At 42.1% G+C, this 20,571-nt stretch overlaps 1 protein-coding gene across 4 annotated transcripts in view; it reads right to left on the reverse strand.

Moving 5' to 3' along the window:
- LOC121930729 (proline-rich protein 5-like) overlaps positions 1-17,002 on the reverse strand; it is a 181,528-nt gene extending 164,526 nt beyond the window's left edge. For 3 of the 4 annotated variants that reach the window (XM_042467475.1, XM_042467473.1, XM_042467472.1), the window contains exon 1: positions 16,804-16,935. The gene's annotated coding sequence lies outside the window, so the exon portion shown is untranslated. Of the gene's footprint in view, positions 1-16,803 lie in introns of all 4 variants that reach the window. The other variant, XM_042467474.1, reaches the window with a different exon arrangement.
- Between the last annotated feature and the right edge of the window lie 3,569 nt (positions 17,003-20,571).

Genomic DNA, 20,571 nt, shown 5'->3' on the forward strand with positions numbered 1-20,571 from the left:
TCCAAGTCATTGATAAAGATGTTGAATAGCACTGGGCCCAGGACAGAGCCCTGTGGGACCCCACTGGTCACTTCTCTCCAGGATGAAAAGGAGCACAGTGTACAGAAGTAGTCTGGAGCATGCGCCCTGGGACTGGTGTGATGCAGCCACCAGCACAATTGCTTTCCATACTTTTTTTCCTCGTTTGAGCATACAGGCACGTGAGTGGCCATCTGTATCATTGACCCATCACACCATCAAGCTGTCACACACCCTATGAGTGAAAGTAAGACAAACAGACAGTTCAACAGGGTGGCATGGGGTGAAGAGGTAAAAGTGGGCATTTATAGGGGACCTCTCTGAATGTGCTTTGCCAATGTGTCACTCGGCTCATTCATACACTATATGGGCAGTATATTGCTTGTGTGACTGTGTGGCTGGTCATACTGGGCATCCAATGGGTGGGAGAAAGGAGGTCATTCCAGTATTGAGTGGTGTGTTCATGTGATGGTGTGCATGCATGGTGGGGAGGTGAGTGGACCTCTAGGATCGAACTTACAGTGTTGTGACACAGTGGTAAATGCTGGTACTGCACCCACAACATTGTAAGTTCAATCCTAGAGGAGGGCTCAAAGGTCCAGTTTGCCTTCCATCCTTTCATAGGTCAGTAAAATGAGTACCCAGCTTGTTGAAAGCAATTCACTTACACATTGCAAACAGCTTAAAGAGTGATAAGTGGTATAGAAATGTACTTGCTATTGCCATTACTAAAAAAACCAAAAACTGTGGCTTTACATCGCATGGTACGGACTGCCAGTTGGTCTTTAGCCCTTGCAGATAGTGAGATTTCCAAGCAGGTTGGGATGAAATGGTATCAGCATGCTTTTTCCTGTCCATCTGCTCAAGCCCTAAAGCATTATTTTATTCATCCAAAATAAATAAAGAGGGAAAATAATGAAATGACGTAAACAGTTAAACCCATACATACAGTCTATAAGTCAAGAAGAAAATTCTTACAAGGTATTAGGAATAAGGTAGTGTCTGCTGTTGTTTAAGAAAAGTTTGCATCAGAACAGACGGAAAATTACATTTAGTAAAATTCATCACAGGTTGGAAGAGCTCACCCTTTTCATTTACACTGCTCAAAGTCCAAGCAGTGCTATCTCTGGGAGCACAACTGGTGCATTTGGGACAACGTGTAAGACCAAAACAATCAAATACCAATCACACTGAAGTGCCATTAGATATGAACCAATGCATATTTATAAACTTCCTGCCTGAAAATTCAATTAGTCATAATAACTCAGAAACAAACCAGCACTATTCAAGCTTTTGTAAAAAGCTTAAAACAAATCTGCAAGAAAAAGAGCAGAGGTAACCAAATCCTCTCTTCATCTCTCAGAGCAACAGTCTCAAGAGCCTCCACAACATAAGGAGGTTCACAACTGAAAATCCTGGAACCCAGGGTTCCCAACCATGTGGAGGAGGCTCTACAGACAGAAGATCTTGCCTTCTTTAGATTCTTACTGTCCATATTGCAGAACGATGACAGATGACACAGGATTAGCACCTCTTGTAGAATTTGTTTGAATGTGTATAGAGCTTGTATAAATAGCACATAAATGAGACTGAAGAAAACTGTACTAAGAGTCTTGGTTTTGGCAATCTTTGATATGAATCTCCCAATGCTATGTGGAAAATCACTTCTGGAATGAATGGGACTTCTCAAAACAGACTGTGATATAACAAGGGGGAGGGAGAGACAGAATGCTCTTCAGAATCAAAAATCAACCTAGGCATATGCAAGACCACAGTTGTTTCCATCAAGTAGTTCTTTAGACCTTACCCAATGTAACTGGGGCTGGCAAACCACTCATAAGCCACTCCAAAGCGCCCTTTTTGTTTTTTAACAGAAACATCTAGAACTGCAGAATAGCATTAGCACACAGCAGCATGTAAACCCAATCTCTCTGCAAATCGCTTAGCTATGGGAATGGGTACAAAAGTCCTATTCATAGGCTAAGCACATACAGCAGCCACACCAGTTCCTATTAATATTGTCGGCAGGGCAAACAATTCCCTAGCAGTGAAACAGAGCAGAAACTTTACTAAAAATTTCATCTGCTACCCGGATAGTGACAGGGTGAGAAAGATTCAATGAACATATTGTGCTGAGTTCTAAGAACCTGCACTTAGCATGTAATGAGATGATGGAATGACAGCCATGGATAAGGTAACAACCCAAGACCTTTCACAGCACACAATGTGTAAGGTGGCAAGGTCTCATCATGAGGCTGCTCCAGCTGTTAATATTTGATGGGCTGTGCTGAACTTCACTCCCAGCATTCAAGGCGTAAATGAGCCTCAGTATTTATTAGGTGTAAAGTTCTCGTTCTCATGGCTATGTGGGAAAGCTTGCAATGACACCTGCGAACACAAGCCCAAAGATACCCTCAAGTCACTTTCCACATTTTCATAGTTGGACTGCAAGTGTTAATTATCATTAACTGACTGAGTGATAAAAGTTTTAACTGGCTGGAAATCCAGAGTGCAAATTTTAATCAGTGGGCCTGGAAGTTATAGAATCAGTTTATTCTAAATTGGTATTAATGTTGGTGTGCTAGTAAAAATGGGGCAAATAGGAAATGCTTTGTTTTACATTAAATGGCAAATTCTTACACATCTCTGAACAGCTCAGTTCTGTTATATACATTAAAATAAGAAAGACGGTAGAATTCTGAGGTGATAAACTATCTATATCAGTAAATGGTGCCAGTGACAGTAAACACAGTTTTAGAGTCTTCCCTTGTATTAAAATAAATAAATAACTAAAAATCCATATGCAAAGAAAACTAGGACAGCAAAAAGCAAAAGGGCCTAGTCTCTCTCTTGATGAAAGAACAAGTAAGAAATTTTGCAATATGATAATAAGCCACTGGCCACTACCAAGATGAAAGGTGATGTGTAAGTCATGTGCTCAGGCTCTGAAATTTAAAATCTTTGCTACATTAGAACCTGTTTTTGTCAAAGAAGTAATACTGAGACAATTTATTCCAGTACTTGCTTTTCCACTCAGTAAAGTGATTATTCCTCATTCTCATATTCTGGATCTATGTACATCCTTCTCAGTTAAATGTTCACAAACCCAGAATTAATGGAATAGCAGATAAGCAGTTCATTGTACATCAGCTGTCTGCTTAATTGCAAAAAAGAAATGTAGCAGACACTAAAGAGACAGAATGGTATCACACTCCAGTGTAACAGCAAAGGAAAACAAATGTACTTGCTGAAATCCTAAATAAGTGTTTGTTGTTGTTGTTAACTGCCTTTGTGTCAGTCTCAATCCATGGTGACCCTGCTGATGAGACATCTCCACTGCTCTACCCAACTCCTGCAAACTCATACTCCTGATCTCTTTAATAGAGCCCATCCATCTAACATGCGACCTTCTTCTGTTTCTACTTCATTCCACCTCTCCTAGCATTATTGTTTTTTTTTCAGTGATTCATATCTTCTCATGATGTGTCCAAGTACATCAGCTTAAGTTTTGTCATCTTGGCTTCCACAGAGATTTCTGGCTTTATCTGCTCTCAGATCCATTTGTTTGTTTTTTTGGCTGTCCATGGGATCCTGAGCACTCTTCTCCAGCACCACATCTTAAAGGAATTGTTTTTTCTTTTTCTTATCTTCTTTCTTAACTGCCCAGCTCTCACATCCATATGTGATAACCAAAAAAACAATGTCTTGTATGATTCTAACTTTTGTGCTGAATTGCATACAGGTTGCTCTTCGCTTACATGGGGATCCATTCCGGACGACCCCCCCCCTCGGCATAAGGGGAATTCCACGTATGCTCAATCCCCATTTAAATGCATGGGGCTTTGTATGTGGCGGCAGGGCAGCATGCATGCACCATGGGCACGCACGCCATTACCCCTCATGGGACGTGTTGCCCACTTTCACAACGTGGCTTAAGTGCACCTGCGTATGATGCAGGCGTGCTGTATTTTGCATTTTAGAATCTTTTCTAGTTCTTTCATAGCCGCTCTTGCCATACTTAATCTTCTGATTTCCTAGCTGCAGTCCCCATTACCTGGGGGGGGGGTTTACAGGGGGTGCGGACCACACAGGGTGACACCCCAGAAGGGGGATGACACCCCAGAAGAGGGCATAACACCCAGCCAGTCCCCTGCCCCCTGGGGGGCCTTCCTGGGGCCTTGGACCTGCTCTCTGGGCTGCCGTGGGGCCTCTAGAGCCCCATTTGGGTCAGTGTGTGGCCTTCAGGGCCCATCTGGGCTGGCACGGGGCCTCCAGAGCCCCATCTGGGCCACCCACACAATCCACTGGTGTGCGTGTGCCAGAAGCCCCACCCCCAGAAGTCCAACCCACTGCACCAGGTGTAACCAAGTTGGGGTACGCCACTGCCCCTTACTATCACTGTTTAATCCCAAATATGAGAACTCTTTTACTATTTCTATTTCCTCATTGTCTAGTTTCAATTTATGTAAGTTCTCCGTGGTCATTATTTTTGTTTTCTTTATATTCAACAGTAAGCCTGCCTTTGCACTTTCTTCTTTGATCTTCCTTAGTAGTTCTTCGTTCTGTGAAGTTTTCTGCTAGTATTATGGTGTTGTCTACATATCCTAGATTGTTGATATTTCTTCTACCTATTTTCACCCCTCCTTCTTCTGTGTCCCAGCCTGCTTTTCTTACAATATGTTCTGCATAAGAGTTGAACAGGTAGGGTGATAAGATATAGCCTTGTCTGACCTCTTTGCCAACTGGGAACCAGTGATCGGTTCTGACTGTAGCCTCTTGTCCTGAGTACAGATTCCTCATCAGGACTATCAGATGTGTTGGCATTCCCATGTCTTTAAGAGCATTCCATAGCCTTGCATGATTTATGCAGTCAAAAGCTTTGCTATAATCTATAAGACCACTGATTGCCAGGGTTGACTCAGCTGATTTGGCTGGCTAGGTGGGTGTCCCCTTTCTCCCTCATCGCTTCATGTGCATCCCTCCTGAAGCTGCACACTCGGTGGAAGAGGACCGCCATCCCAGACAGATGTCCTTTGGTTAAGAGTATACAATAGCTGCACTCCTGGCTAGAATCTCCAAACAAGCTATAAAACATGATGATTTTCTTTTGAAATTCCTTGGTGCACTCCATTAGTCACCATATGTTTTCAGTGTGGTCCCTAGTGCCTCTTCCTTTCCTGAACTCTGCTTGGACCTCTGTAATTTCTCTCTCCATGTATGGTAGAAGCCTCTCTTGCAGAATTTTGGGCATTATTTTGCTTGTGTGGGAGATCAGTGCTATGGTCCTATAGTTGCTGCAGTCTCTTGTGTCTCCTTTTTTGTAGATGGGGATGTATATTGATCATTACCAATCTGTTGGCCATCATTTTGTTTTCCATATCTGCTGACATATGTTGGTTAGCACTAGAGTAGACTCTGTCAATGTGGATTGCAGCAGTTCAATTGGAATATCATCTGTTCCTGGAGACTTGTCCCCCCCCAATTTCTCTTATTGCAGGTTCAGCTTCGCTGACGCACCTCACATGTGATGAGGACGTTAAAATGGCGGCGTCCTGTACTTAAGGGCGCCACCATTTTGACATGACGGACGCCTAGCGTCTGCACGTCTCAGCGCCCTTGTGACGCTGCAAGTGCACCATTGGCGCCTTGCAGCATCACAACCGCGCCGCACAAAGAACCCGCTTTTTGCAGGTTCTTTTTGCTGCACGAGGGAGCCGCACAGTTTGTCAGTTGCGGCTCCCTCACGCAGCAAACCAGGGGAGCGTGAGACTGCCTTTTGGGCAGTCTGTATCCCACCTAGGATTCAAATCCCCACATGGCCATGGAGACCTGATGGGTGACCTTAGGCAAGTCACACACTCTCAGTCTTAGTGGAAGGGAAAGGCAAAACTTGTCTGAATAAATCATACCAAAAAAAAAAAACCCATGAGAGGGTTGCTTTGGGGTCACCATAAGTCAGAAACATAAGTCAGAACAAAATAACAACAACTGTGCAGATCTCTGGCTGCTACCTGACTTAAATGCTGTGTTTCTTTCACCACCATTTTATTATGATTTTTATCAAATCATATACATCACTTTTTTGTCAGTTACTGCTATTATACTTCCACTTTGGCCTGTGTCTGCTGAATTTTTATTTGTCTTTATTTAATTTCTATCCCACCTTTCTCCCAAGGTGCCTCACAAGTGGAGTTGAAACAAAATACAGTTAAAATAATGAATAGTGGACATGTTAATAAACCAATACACAAATAATCATATTAAAACATTAATTTAAAGCAGTTTTTAAAAGGCTGTTAGAATAATGTTAAAATACAGACACTTTTAATTTTGAAATTAAAAATGCAGGCTTAAATACTTAAAATAAAGATTTGTTCATGCTTGAAATGCTTGAAGTCAGCAGAGGAAAAAGCACCACCTTCCTTTAACCAGAGATATAATTATATCAAGTTATTGGGCTAACAGGAGTGGAAAGAAGGAATTCGACCTAGTTATTCTATCGGGGAAGGCCTCAGATCACTAAGTGACATGTTATCCAATTTAGCTGTCAGACTGCATTTAGAATTCAGTACTGGTCCTAAATATTTGACTTGCCTGAAAATGTAAATGCAAATTAATTTAGACTGGTACTTTAGAAAGAGAAGTGGGAGATACTTATAACCACAATTCTCTCTTTCAAATCTCAGTACACCCACACACTCTTCCACCTACAAAACATAATTCCAAAAACAGACTGAACAAGGACAAGATTACTTTAAACAAGACAGTCCTTATTTACAATTGGAATGTGCAGTAGACTTCAGCAAGCTTTCTTCTCAAAGCTTAAATGTATATCAGTTCCTGAAAACTAAATATGGGTGACATTCCTGATTTGCCTAGACATGACGCTAGAACACCTTTAATCTCGTCAGATTTGCTAATGCTTCAACACATGAGCTGTTCCATATAATTTTCTGATATAAATCATAACCATGGTAGTAATTTTCAAGGAAGTAGCTGTGTTACTCTCTTGAAGCATAAATAGGAGAAGTGGTGGGAAAAGGAATATAACAGAACCTTTAAGACTAACTAGTTTTTATTTTTGCATGAGCTTTAGAGGATACAAAACCACTTCTTCAGATGCTTACAGGAATAAAGCATATATACACAGTTGTGAATGGAATGGAACAAGATCCAGAAGGATGAAAATCATGACTCTTCCTCTACATTTTCAAAGAGCTACATATAGTAATACGGGTTTTTCAAATCTTTACAGTGGTCAGTTGGTGGTGATGTCACTTTCATACACCAATAACTAACTGACCACTGTAAAAAATAATTCAGGGGTAGCCATATGGACTGTGCAGCAGAATACAAGAAAACACAAAATCCACAAGCAGCTATACCTTTTTGGGGTCAACTGTAAAAGATAAAATACATTATGCAAGCTTTCAAAGCTTCACTCCCTTCTTCATCAGGCAAAGATGCATGCTTCTCAATCCTACTATATTTCATCTCATTCCCATAAAAGTGTATATATGCTTTATATCTAAGTATCGATTTATCATTCTGTAAGCATCCAAAGAAGGGGCTTTATATCCACGAATGCTCATTCAAAAATCAAAAACAGTTAAAGGTGCTGATACATTCTTTTTTCTCCTCCTCCTCCTTCTCCCCTCCTCCTTTTTATCATCAACATGGGGATACTATCAGATGCAGCGTCTGCAAATTTTGTTCCCTATGTCAATAAGCTCTTGACTTCTTCTCAACATGGCTGTTAGCCTTTTTGAGGAATCATTTCCCATGCTAAATCTAACATACCTCACAAATTCTAAAAGACATTTTAGCTTCATTCACAAACAGTTTAAAATCAAAACCTGGGTGTTATTAACACTGTGAAAATAATCCAGGCTGAATCTGGGTTAATTCTCCATTGTTCAAACGGATCTTGAATGCATCCAATTAAATTGGGTGTGTGTGTGCCAAAAACCCACTTATTCCAGAATAATCAATACTGGGTTTTCCCTGAGTTTTAAAAAAAGATCTGCATCATCGGTATAGTGAATAACTGCTGTGAATAGACCCAAATAGACCTAGGATAAAATGCTGCAAACCAAAAAAGGGGTCCCAGATCCATTTGCATTGTTGCCTCCATGTTTATTCCAACGCTTGTACATGAGAACAACCAAACTAGCAGAGATATGCATCGATTCAGTTCTATAGTATGAATAACAAACCTGGAATGCATGAGTGGCATGATTCGCATTGCTGTGCTAAAAACAACAATGTGTGGATGACTCCTAGGCATTCTACCCAATTTCTGCCTTCACTCAACTGTGTAGGGATCTAATCTGACCCTCATACTTCTAGGCATCCTAACCTGGTGCAAGGTATCATATATACTTGACTATAAGTTGGCCTCATGTATAAATCGAGGGCAGCTTTTTGGGCCATAATTATGGATTTTGATATGACCTGAGGATAAGTCGAGGGTAAAACTTAGGGGCATGTAGCAAAGTATCTAAAGGATGGAGCTAAGTAAAACAATGCCAAAGAAATTTAAAAATTCCAGCAGGTATAATTGTGCTCATACTAAAAGCTATATAGATGACAGAGCAGAGGGGGCTCAGTGCTTCCAGGGCAGATTATGATTTTGCTTTTCACCAGAGGATGGTTCTTTTTTAAAATAAGAGTTAAAGTTCAGTACTTACATTGACTCGTGGATAAATTGACCCAGATTTTTTGGGTCAATTTTTTGACTAAAATTTCTAGACTTATACATGAGTATATACAGTATATGCTGAATAAAAACCATCAGACAGTCACAGAGATGGGTTTATTCAGACAACATAATGATGGCTGAGTTTGGGTCTCCTACACACCCTAATCACCTGTTTCCTTCATTTACCACTCTTATGCTGGGAGGGGAGGTTAACCTAGGATTATTGTTCATGTTCATGTGTCAACACTGTGTCATTCATTTACTTCTGAAGTGGTTCTATTCTGCTGCAGAAATGTCAGTTACAGTGGTACCCCGGGATACGAAATGACCGCGTTACGAAATTTCCGGGATACGAAAAAATTAGATAGGAAAAAACTGTTCCGGGTTACGTTTTTTTTTCCAGCTTACGAAAAAAAATTTGGTGCTTTTCGGCGCTTTTTCGCACGAAATCGCGGCTTTCAGCGCTAGCGGCTATGGCTTTTTCGGGTTGCGAAATCTTTCGGGTTACGAACGGCGCCGCGGAACGAATTAAATTCGTAACCCGGGGTACCACTGTATCCCTGAGCAATAGCTTACCACACAGTCCCTATAATGTCTCACTTGTGAGCACTATTAGCATGGGATAAAAAGCAGAAGAAAGGCAGTTTTGAACTGAAAGAACATTCTGGACTTCTGTAGGTTCATCGAATTAGTTGCCCTGAAAGAAAGATAGATGCTTCTAAGCAAAGTCTAAGTCAGCGAGAATTCTGACACTGATTTAATTGAGAAAAGGAAGGGGAAAGCCTCTGGGTATAGAGAAGTATGCCTATTGAGCCCAGCCCAACACATTTCAAAATGACTTTTTCCATCAGAGCTGCAGAGCAAAGGCTCAAACTGAATGTGTGCAAAAATACTCTTGAAGAAAGATCTATATTTAAACACAATGGACTTTCCATTTATCTTTCTGCATTTGATGCCTTCCTGTTTATTTTTTCTTGTTTTTGCAATAGTCATATCACATAAAATGCTTTCTATCTCATTGAGAAAAATCAATTAATTATTTTGTCAGTACCTGTAACGGCAATATGGCATTCCTGGCATCTGCCCAACAATTAGTTTGATAACCCTCATAACACTTTGCATTTTTCTAACAAAATACCACACTGAGCTGCCTGGTGCAGAAGGAAAGCACGGATTGCTTAACTGTAGCTAACAAAGGAAAAAGCCCTCTATACTCACTTTGATCAACCACAGTCAATGCTGAGCAACTGTCCCTCTTCTTGAGGATTGGAAACCAAGGTCTGAATTTGACCTGGTTGTTGTATAGTGGGTCCCAGATTTTGGTAGATTAGGGTTCCCTGAATATATAACCACTGGATGTACAGGATGGGACATTGGAACTGATGTTCAACAATATCTGCATTTCATATGTCTGTAAGTCATTGGCTGAAGCCTGGCTTGGAAACTTGATTAATAGGAAATCATCAGTCGTTACCCATCTTGCCCATAATAAATCATTAGATGCAATTTATGCTTCTTTCAAAGGTGTTTTTCTCCTACAGTCTTGAAATGGAAATATTGCATTGTCTCCATCAAAATGTAATCTGTGAGTTTAGGGTTCTAGGCAGGATTACAAAATTTTCTAAAAAATAAATTGTCTTAAATTGGGCAAAAAAATTCTGATACTGTGTAGCCCATTTGAATACATAGTTATCTGCAGATACATAGTTACCTGGGGGTGTGTGTGGGGTGACATCCAGTCAGCTCCCCTGCAGCATCCATGTGCACCATCCCATCCATATGCACATGTGCCCCCTCTCCCCCACGTGCACACTACTCTGGGCCACATGTGCACACGCCACTCTACACATCCTCCCACGCTGCTCTTGCCCGCCCACCTCTTCGCTCTCTGCTCTGGCCACCTGCCTCTCTGCTTTTGCCTGCCCACCACCTCCCACCTTCCTCTCCACCTGCTCACCCCCTACCTCTCCACCGTGCCTGTTTGTGCTGCTCTGGCCTGTGCTAGCCAGCACATGCGCCAAGGGACGATGCTGAAAATGACGCACCAGAAGTCCTACCCCCCCAGAAGTCCCACTCACCCCTGTGCTGGGATTAAAAGTGGGTATTTGTGGGTATCCACCTTATTTGTGTGAGTAACAATACATCTTAGGTGCATATCCACTGTATTTGTGTGAGGAGCAATACATCTTAGGTACTGAGATAGTTATAAATCTTGCAGATATTTATAAATATCTCAGCGCCTAAGATGTATTGCTACTCACACAAATACAGTGGACTGTTCCCATCCACAGTGGTTTGGTTCTGGGACCCACTGTTGATGGGGGAAATGATGAAAGTTCAAGCCTCATAGTATTCAATGGTGGCAAGCACCACCATTGAATAATATGGGGTGTGCTGATCCAGGGCTGGTTGAATCTGCAGTTCGCTAGTCCATCTATACAGTGGGCCCACTGTACCTCCAGATCCTAGTTATCTGGAAAGCAAACCATGGCGGGTTAGAGACCGCCGAAAAGCGGCGGCCTGCACCCGCCCCTTTCCCCGCCGGATTGGGGCCTCAGCGGTCAGAGCAGTAGCCACTGAGGCCCTGATCCGCCGTTTTCCAGGCCGCGGGAAAGGAAAGGGGTGTCCTTGGGGCTTCAAGCCCCAAGGACACCCCGTGGCGTCGGGGAGGAGGAGAAAGGGGCCGCTTGGCCCCTTTCTCCTCTGTGTCGCTGGCGCAGCCATCTAAAGGCTGCACCCAGTGATGCAAAGCTGGAAGGAGCTCTGAAATGGAGCTCGTTCCGGGGCCGCATAAAGGGGGCACTAGGCGCCCTTGCGCAGCCCCACTATGTCACAACCACACTGCCTCGTTTGGAGGCAACATATTTGGGTATATTTATATGCAGTGAACCAAAATGGCTACTCGGACTGTGAAAGTATGCATATTTAGCTATGAATTAGCCCCAATGAACCCACTTCTAAACAAACATATATAGGACTGATCTGCATAAACAAATTACAACATAAAATCCAATGCACAAGAGTAAGAAAAGTTGTGCAGACTATTCTGCCAGCCATATCCCTTGCTAACCACCTGAAACAGCCCTATAATTGTACTGATGTCCACATGCAGGGCTTCATCATACAAGGGGCAGATCAGAATATAGAGAAGCCCTACATGCCTACCTCAATTTAAAGGCTACTATCTTGTCTAATAATTTTTTAAAATTAAAAATAAAAATTGAATCTTTTATTTTTAAAAAAAATCATTATAATATCTTTTTTTATAAAGTTTATTGATTAAAAAAAACACACATAACAAACATATACCACCACACATAAAAAAAAGAAAAGAAAAACAACAGCAAAGAGAGAAAAAAAAAACAGAAACAAAAACAAAACAAACTATACAGAAGTAAAGTGAGCCTACCATTAAATACGATTCTAAACATCTTACATACAACTACTACTACACATTAAAAGTTACTTCCCTCCTTCAAGTCGAAGATAACTGTCAATATCTTATCAGAGTTTCCCTTTAACCACATAAAATGAAAATACATTTAGCCTGGGCATATGATATTGTGATTTAAAGGTATAATTATAATTCTTCTAATTGTGTATGCCATAAGTATTGCCATTACATTTAGTGATATATGAGAATTACAATAACTGAATAACATTAATACAAAAACATGACTAAGGATTCTGTGCGGGTGTGGTATGGGAGGAGGTCAACGGGGTCGGTGACACCATGAGTTACTGCAGTGGATGACAGTACCCCTAGTGATGCCACTAGATGTCATTTACCTTCTTCCTCTTATTTCCTTTCTTTATTTTCTATTATTTTCTATGATGATGATCTTTAAAGCTGGATGCCAAAAAAGGGGGGGGGGACTGGTCTGGGAGTAGTTGTTCTTTTCATCTTGTGGTTTACTGGACACTTTGAAAACTCTAAACTGAAAATTCTTCTGGAAAGCATTTTTCTGCCAACATGCATCATAATCCCTACAAGAAACATATCTTAATTTCAGTTTCTTCCCATAACTACATTATTAAATGCCAAGTTTGTTTACATGATGCATCAAATAGCAACATTTGATGCACCAAAGGATGCAGTTGCTCACCGACTCCCCAGAGCAGGGCCCTTCGGTATCTCGCTCAAACCCCAAACCCATTCCCACATCTTTTGACTCTAGACTTTCCATGTTATTCTGGGTTTACTCAGACAATTTCAAAATCCACCTTTCTCTCACTTAAAGATCCCTTGAGATCCTACTACAGTGGACCCTTGTTATACGCTGGGGTTTGGTTCCAAGATCCCCCGTGTATAACAAAATCCGTGTATGCTCAAGTCCCATTAAACATAATGACATAGCAAAATGGTGTCCCTTATAAAAATGGAAAATCAAGGTTTGATATTTGAAATTTATACTTTTTTTGAACATTTTCAAACCGTGTATGCTTGAATCCGTGTATAAAAAATCCATGTACAAGAAGGGCCGACTGTACTTCAAATGGCTTAATGCTTGGTTAAGGAGACCAAACGTGAAACACTAGTCATCTATGATTCACTATTCTTCATACACAATAAACAGTGACTTTGTCTACAGGACTTTACCTACATTTGACCTTGTTTTGTCTGTACATATGAATGAGAGGGGTTATGAAGGCTAAATAATGCACTTAAATTTAATGTGATCAGCTCTTAAATAGTAGGACATGAGCTAGCTTTGCAAATAAGTGCACCCAATTTATTGCCTCCACCAAGCTTTCTCATGCAAAATACACATTTAAAACATTTAAAACCAGCAAATGTATCAGAAGATGCAGTCCACAAGAGTGCAGGGTAGCAAAATCATCTCCCTGGTCATGATCTAAATCTTTCTTAATACACAAAATCTCACTGGGACTGAACTAATCACAGCAACCTCTTTCTCCATGGGCTCAGCTGGAGCTGCACATGATACACAAAAGATTTCATATCCTCATGATGTGTTTTCTGTCCCAGAAGATATACAAAATATTTGCCTGAGTTGTGAAATACACCTGCATCTGTACCGTTATGCCCACACATCAGCCAATTTTATGATGCTTGAGTGAGGAACCTGGCAACCTTACGACATGGGTTTCCAAACTATTATGGGCAAAGGAGAGGAAAACTTAAGTGGCTTTCCTCTTTTTCTTGTAATGTGAAATGCCAGCCGGAGCCTGGCATTATCTTGCATTCACTGGAGAAGAAGCATCAGTCAGAAATTGTCACTGATTTGCTGTAGGGCATCTAGAGTCTACCCGTACATCTTGATCTACTTTCTGCCTGTTCCTGGGTTAGATGAAATTCAAAATAAATAAATAAATACCCAGGATCAGGCAGAAAGTAGTTCAAGTTCTACTGGTAGACAGACCCCTAGATGCCTTGCAGCAGATCAGTGACAGTTTCTGACTCCCTGAGCAGCAACAAAAAGAATTATCCCTATTCAGCTAGGTTACCAGTATCTCTAAACACCTGTATTTTAGATGTAGAGTTGAGCACATATTCAGGGCATCCTAGTGTTTAGCTCTCAAGATTCAACAGGTTCTGCCTCTTGAACCACCATGCTATGCTACATTTTATTCTGCCCCCCCCCCCCCCCAGATGCCATTTTGCTGGTAGCTCCGAAGCAAAGTAGATCCTGCAAAGCTGGCACTTACCCACATTTGGTGCAGCATTTGTGTTTCCCAGCTACACTGACACTGGTTACACCAGCAAATGTATCAAGTTAGAAAGGATGGCATAGCAATAAGCTGGCAGTAAATGCATACCATTCAGCCAACCAGGGTTGCCCAGGGCATCTCCTGAAAAGCTCCTGTACAACTGGCTTCTGCATTTGTTCCTCCCCAAAAATGAACTGGATAAACTGTGAAACTTGGACTGTGTGCAAACTAGATTCTTATATTGTGGGGGAAAATTTTTGGTTGGTTTTTAACATTTGTGCAATGTTTTATACAGTAATCAAAAACAACAGTACGGTAAATGTAACTGATAAAGCTGCAATCAAAGTAAAAGTCTTAATTCAACTAGACATTGCAACAATCCTGCTGCACATATATCACCCATGCCCTTCAATAATCTAAAACTCTGCCTTTAATTTAAATAATCAAACGAAGTTTGATTTTTTAAAATCCCTTTTCAAGGTGTGTCTCTACTTAGCCAACATGGCATAGTGCTTTCAATATTGGCCTACAACTCTGGAGATCCAGGGTTTGATTCCCAGTTCAGCCATAAAACCCACTGGGTGACCTTGGGCAAGTGACATACTCTCAGCCTCAGGGGAAGGCAATGGCAAAGCTCCTCTGAACAAATCTTGCCCAGAAAATAACATGATGAGGTTGCCTTAGGGTTGCCATAAATCGGAAACAACGTGCAGGCACACAACAGCAACACCAAGCATCCCTAAGATGGAAGCCCTTTCCTAGTGCCAATATTCAGCGATTTTCACAACGGCACCAAGAACAAAGTGATACTTGTTTGGCTTGGACTCTAACCCTGGAGAAGATACTTGGGCACCACACTATTTGATCCTTAATGTTCACATCTAACCCTTTACAGTGTTTCAGGTCTCACTGGCTAACAAGTCAAACGCATAGCTGTGTTAGTCTGTGAAAATTCAGTATGGAAAGGGATCCTACAGCACCATTGAGAGTCACTGAAAGAAAGAAGCGGTGCCAAACCAGATGATTTCTCCAGTGTGGATGCAGCCTAAGAAGGATGCTTTTTCCCACTCTCAAGCCACATTGGCTAGCCTTGAGCATGCCCCCCCCCCACGCCTTCAGCTTCCTTGGGCCAGGATAACCAGGCAATCCTCCTTTTCCAGGACATGTCCTCCATTTCAACCTTATGTCCAGGAGGAATTCCCAAATGTCCTCCACTGGAAGAATGGTTAAGAAGCACAAAATGTCTATTTCTATGCGTGTTTTTAGCTTTGGTGGGTCATGGCCTACATTTTTTTGGCTTGGGTGTCCTACGTTTTGTGGCACCTTGTCCTCCTTTGCGGTGAGGACAGCTGGTCACCCTGACAAAGCGGGGTATAAATGTAATTAATAATAATAATAATAATAATAATAATAATAATGTTATTTTTACCCTGAGGCAGCTTATAATTGTATTGTGATTTGTTGTATAATTGTATTGTTGATTGTATTGTGTTTTTGGCTGTTGTGACCTGCCTTAATCCCAGGAAAGGTGGGCTAAAAATAAAGCTTTTATTATTTATTATATTATAATAAAAATCCATACAGTATAACAATAATCCCCATTATTCCCTGCCTCCCCTAAACCACAAGGGGGTGCCACTGCCTGGCATTTCGAACTACACAACCCCACAACACACACACACACACACACACACACACACTTTGCCAGCCTAAGGAGGCCATTATTAACTGGGCACATAGAAGACATAAGAGACCTCGATCTCCCCTGGTTGTTGGGGGCCTTCTAGTCGTTTGGCGACCAAAGGCAAGGGGTTTTCTTGGCCAGAGGGGGCTTGTTGCCATGGCCTTCCCCTGAGGCTGAGAGAGTGTGACTTGGCCGAGCCTGGGCATTCGAACCCACTGCCTCACTCTATAAGATGGGCTCTTCAGAGACAAAGCCAAGGAACCTCGTTGGTTTTCCTTTTCCAGTCCTGTGTGATTTTTGGAACCCCATTTCCCTGAGGAAGAACAAAGGGCGGGAACCCCCCCCAGACAACTCCAACTCCCAGAATTCCATAGCCTTGAGCCAGACCAAAGAGTGAATCTCTCCAGTGAGGATGCAGCCTAGGGTTCGACTCCCAGCTTTCAGTCACACCCTCTCAGCCTCAGGGCATGGCCACAAACCCCCCACCCCACCCTTCTCTCTGCACCAACCCAGCTAAAGAAAACCCCACGACAGGTTCCCCTTAAAGCACCATAGGCATTAGGGGCGTCCTCCTTTCCCCGGACGTGTCCTCCACCTCCAGTCCTGGAGGCATTCCTTGGGGGGAGTGTCCTACATTTTGGGGCAGAGAGGACCCATCTGGCCAGCCTGAGGATGGAGAAGCAGAGAAGCCAGGGAAGGGGAGGAGAGGGTCCCCATCCCCACTCACCGTGGATCCAGGGGAGAGTCATGCCAGGAGGGATGCTCTGGAGCCTCGCTAGCAGCGCAGCCTCTGGGGCTCCTGGCTGCCTCCTTCTGCTGCCATTTTAGCCTCTCCGTCCGCAGAGCTGGCTTCCCTGGCTGGGATGGAGAGAGAGAAGATAGAAGAGGGATGGAGGGAGAGGAGGAGGAGGAGGAGGAGGAGGAGAGGAGGAGGGAGCCTGTCTCCGCCCTGAGAGAGGAGCCAGGCAGAGGCCCTCCTCTTCTTCCTCCTCCTCCTCCTCCTCCTCAGTCAGAGGGAGGGAGAGAAGGAAAGCCCAAGTCCTCCTTCCTCCCAGAGTCTTCCTCTCATATTGGCTACACCTCCAGCTGACGCCAGAGAGGGGAGGGCTGCGTCCACACTGGAGAAATAACCCGCTTTTGCAGCATGCTGAGAGACTCCAGGGCGGTGGGGGGGGGGTTGTTGCTTGCCTTCCCTTCCCCACAGGGGAGCTCAGTGGGGCCAACTAGAGCTCCCAGTCCAGGCCCCAGGCTGGGTGCAACTACTCAAAGACCCTTTATTTCAGTGGCTCCTAAACTCTGGAACAACCTCCCAGAAGAGATCCGTCTTGTTACCTCCTTGGAGGGTTTCAAGAGGGCAGTTAAGACGGATCTCTTCCGGCAAGCCTATCCACCCCATCTTCTGTAAAGACATCATTCCCTCATCCATCCAGGATCAGAATATTATATCTTACAGTTGTCTGTACTGCTTTTAACTGTGCTTGAAAATTATATGTTTTATCCTCGTATCGTATCGTATTGTTATTGTTGGATTGTAATCCCGCCTCGATCCACTTGGGAGAGGCGGGAAAATATAAACATTATTATTATTATTATTATTATTATTATTATTAACTGTGAATAGGTGTTAACATCTGTGGGGGGTTGATCACACTGGGGCTGATGTCGACACCAGAGAGAGATTAAAGCACATGTAAAGTATCCCACAAGGAAAGCGGAACTGGCGAATGGTTATCGCACGCAGTTGCGCAAATACAGCGCTATCGGGAATAATAAATAAATAAATAAAATGTTTATTTATATCCCACTTTTCTACTATAATAGCAATCAAAGCGGCTTACATATTTAAAACCAATACAGTAAATAATAATACATAATAATATATTTTACCCACCCCCACCCCCCTTTAAAAAAGATTAAGAATATAGCCTGGTTAAAAAAAAACCCTGTTAATAACAAATTGTCTCTTGGGCAGAGAGGTAGCATAGTACATAATGTGTGGGGAATTCATTTATAGCTATTCAAGAAAGGCCTGCCAGAAGAGATCCATCTTGATAGCTTGTTTTGAAGCTATCTAAGCTGGTAATTTGATGGCTCTCCTCTGGCAAGCCGTTCCACAGTCTCCGAGTGGTTGCAGAAAATGCATTGTCACTGGAATCCCGACAGTAGAAAGATGAGTGTTAATGCTTCTTCGTGACCACTTTAATGGCCATTTTTGTGTGACGCCATGTGAAAGCATCCCGCGTAATTATGCGATTTTTCCAGGATGTTCATGGGATAAACTCCCAATCTCCTTTGTGTGATAAACCCCTAGGTTGAGGAGGCAGTAATAATAATAAGAATAAAATTTATTTATATCCCACCTCTCCAATTGGATCAAGGCAGCTTACAACATTAAAACAGCATTAAAATAAATTAAAATACCAAATAATGATTAATATCATAAAAACCTTCTAACATAAAAACCAACCCACCCTTATGTTTAAAGGAGGGACCTCCTCTTGTCTTCCTTATTTTTAAGACCAAGAAACAAATGCCTCCCTCATTATCCACTACGTGAAATGGCATGTTATCATCTTTGGATTCTGCCATCTCATACAAGCTTCATTTCTTCTCTACACAGTAAAAACATTATAGTTAGCCCTCCACAGCTATGACTTTTATGGATTTGATGACTGTATATACTCATGTATACGTCTAGAAATTTAGGTCAAAAAATTGACCCCCCAAAATTGAGTTGACTTATCCATGGGTCAATGTATGCACTAGACTTTAACACTCATTTAAAAAGGGAACCATCCCCTGGTGAAAGGCAAGAATGTAATCTGTCCTAGAAGCACTGACCCCACTTTATTCTCTCATCCATCCAGCCTTTTGCATGAGCTCAAACAGTTATGACTGCTGGAATTTTCTAGGTTCCTTGGCATTGTTTTTCTTTGCTTCTCATCTTTCAGATTCTTAGTTACATGCCCCTAAGTTTTACCCTTCACATATCCATGGGTCATATCAAAATCCATAATTTTGGCCCAAAAACATGCTCTCGACTTATACATGAGGTCAATTTATAGTCGAGTATATACAGAATTTGCAGTTTTGATTGAAATGTTCTCTCCAGGAACTTTTAGGTCCTCCAGCGCAACTCTGCCACATGTTGACCATACAGTTGTGCACATTTCTCTAGGCAGTTGTAGGTCATCCAGCATGATCCTATGGTCAAGTTCTGACACATGTTGACCATAGAGTTACAGTGGAAGACCCAGAAATTGCTAGAGATGTGCTCTCTTAGGTAAAAGGAATAGGGTTTTTTTTATTTGTGGTTTTTCCAAATTCACAGGGGTCCTTCACAGCAAACCCCAGTGAATGTGGAGGGACTGCTGGGCATCGCATGATCCTCCAGATATTGTGGGGCTGCACATCTCTATATAAGCTAAAGTGGGTAAGAGAGTGCAGGTACATATTTGGCCCTTCACCTTGCATGCAGACTGGGTACTAAGCTGAGTAAGGATACAAAGTACCTCCTCGGGATAAGAAAAGCCTTATGCAAGATCCCTTCCAATTAAATGCAACCAGGCACATGGCTTACCAGCTGTGAGTATATGACTGCTCAAGATCTCAGCAAAGGATGCTGGGTGTGGCCCATATTTATTTATTTATTTATTTATTTATTTCAAGGATTTATATCCTAACTTTCTCCATTTCTCTTCTTCATCTTTCAGAAAAATTCTCAGGAAAGCTTAGAAACACCTGCTTGCTCAACCTTGCTTGGCATTTGACTACAGGGTAATTCACACTGTGAAAATAATCCAAGATGAACCCGTGCTGAATCTCTGTTGTTCACACACATCCCGAATGCACCCTATTAAACTTGGAGGGAAGGGCTACCAAAAACCCACTTAATCTGAGATATTTGATATTGGGTTTTCCCCTGAGTTTTTAAAAAATATTATCATCATTGGTAGTGTGAATAATCAATGCAAATAGACCCAAATAGACCTGGAATAAAATGCTTTACTCAAATGGTTGCACATGTTATAACTGAATTTGCAGAGATGTGCATCGATGCAGTTCCATAGTGTGAATAACAAACCCAGAATGCATGAATGAGATGATTTACATTGTTGTGCTAAAAAACAGTGATGTATGAATGACCCCTTAGGGTCAAAGCAGATGTGAAGGGGAATGTGCTTTGACTCCTATAACAACAGGGACACAATCCTTTATTCATTTTGTTCTGGAAGAAGGCATTCAGTAATTTTAGCAAAGTTCTTCTGGCTGTGAGAAAGTCTTGGAGAATTGGGTAATTTTCAAATATTATATGCAGTTTGGGATTTTGTTATTGTTGTTGTGTGCCTTATAGTCATTCCCGATTCATGGTGACCCTGTCATGGGGTTTTCTTGGCAAAATTTGTCCCGATGGGGTGTGCCTTTTCCTCCGAAGCTGCGAATATTTGACTCACCCAAGGTCACCCAGTGGGTTTCCTCCATGGCCAAGAGGGAT

Source organism: Sceloporus undulatus, chromosome 5, assembly GCF_019175285.1.
Source record: "Sceloporus undulatus isolate JIND9_A2432 ecotype Alabama chromosome 5, SceUnd_v1.1, whole genome shotgun sequence".
NCBI classification, from domain to species: domain Eukaryota; kingdom Metazoa; phylum Chordata; class Lepidosauria; order Squamata; family Phrynosomatidae; genus Sceloporus; species Sceloporus undulatus.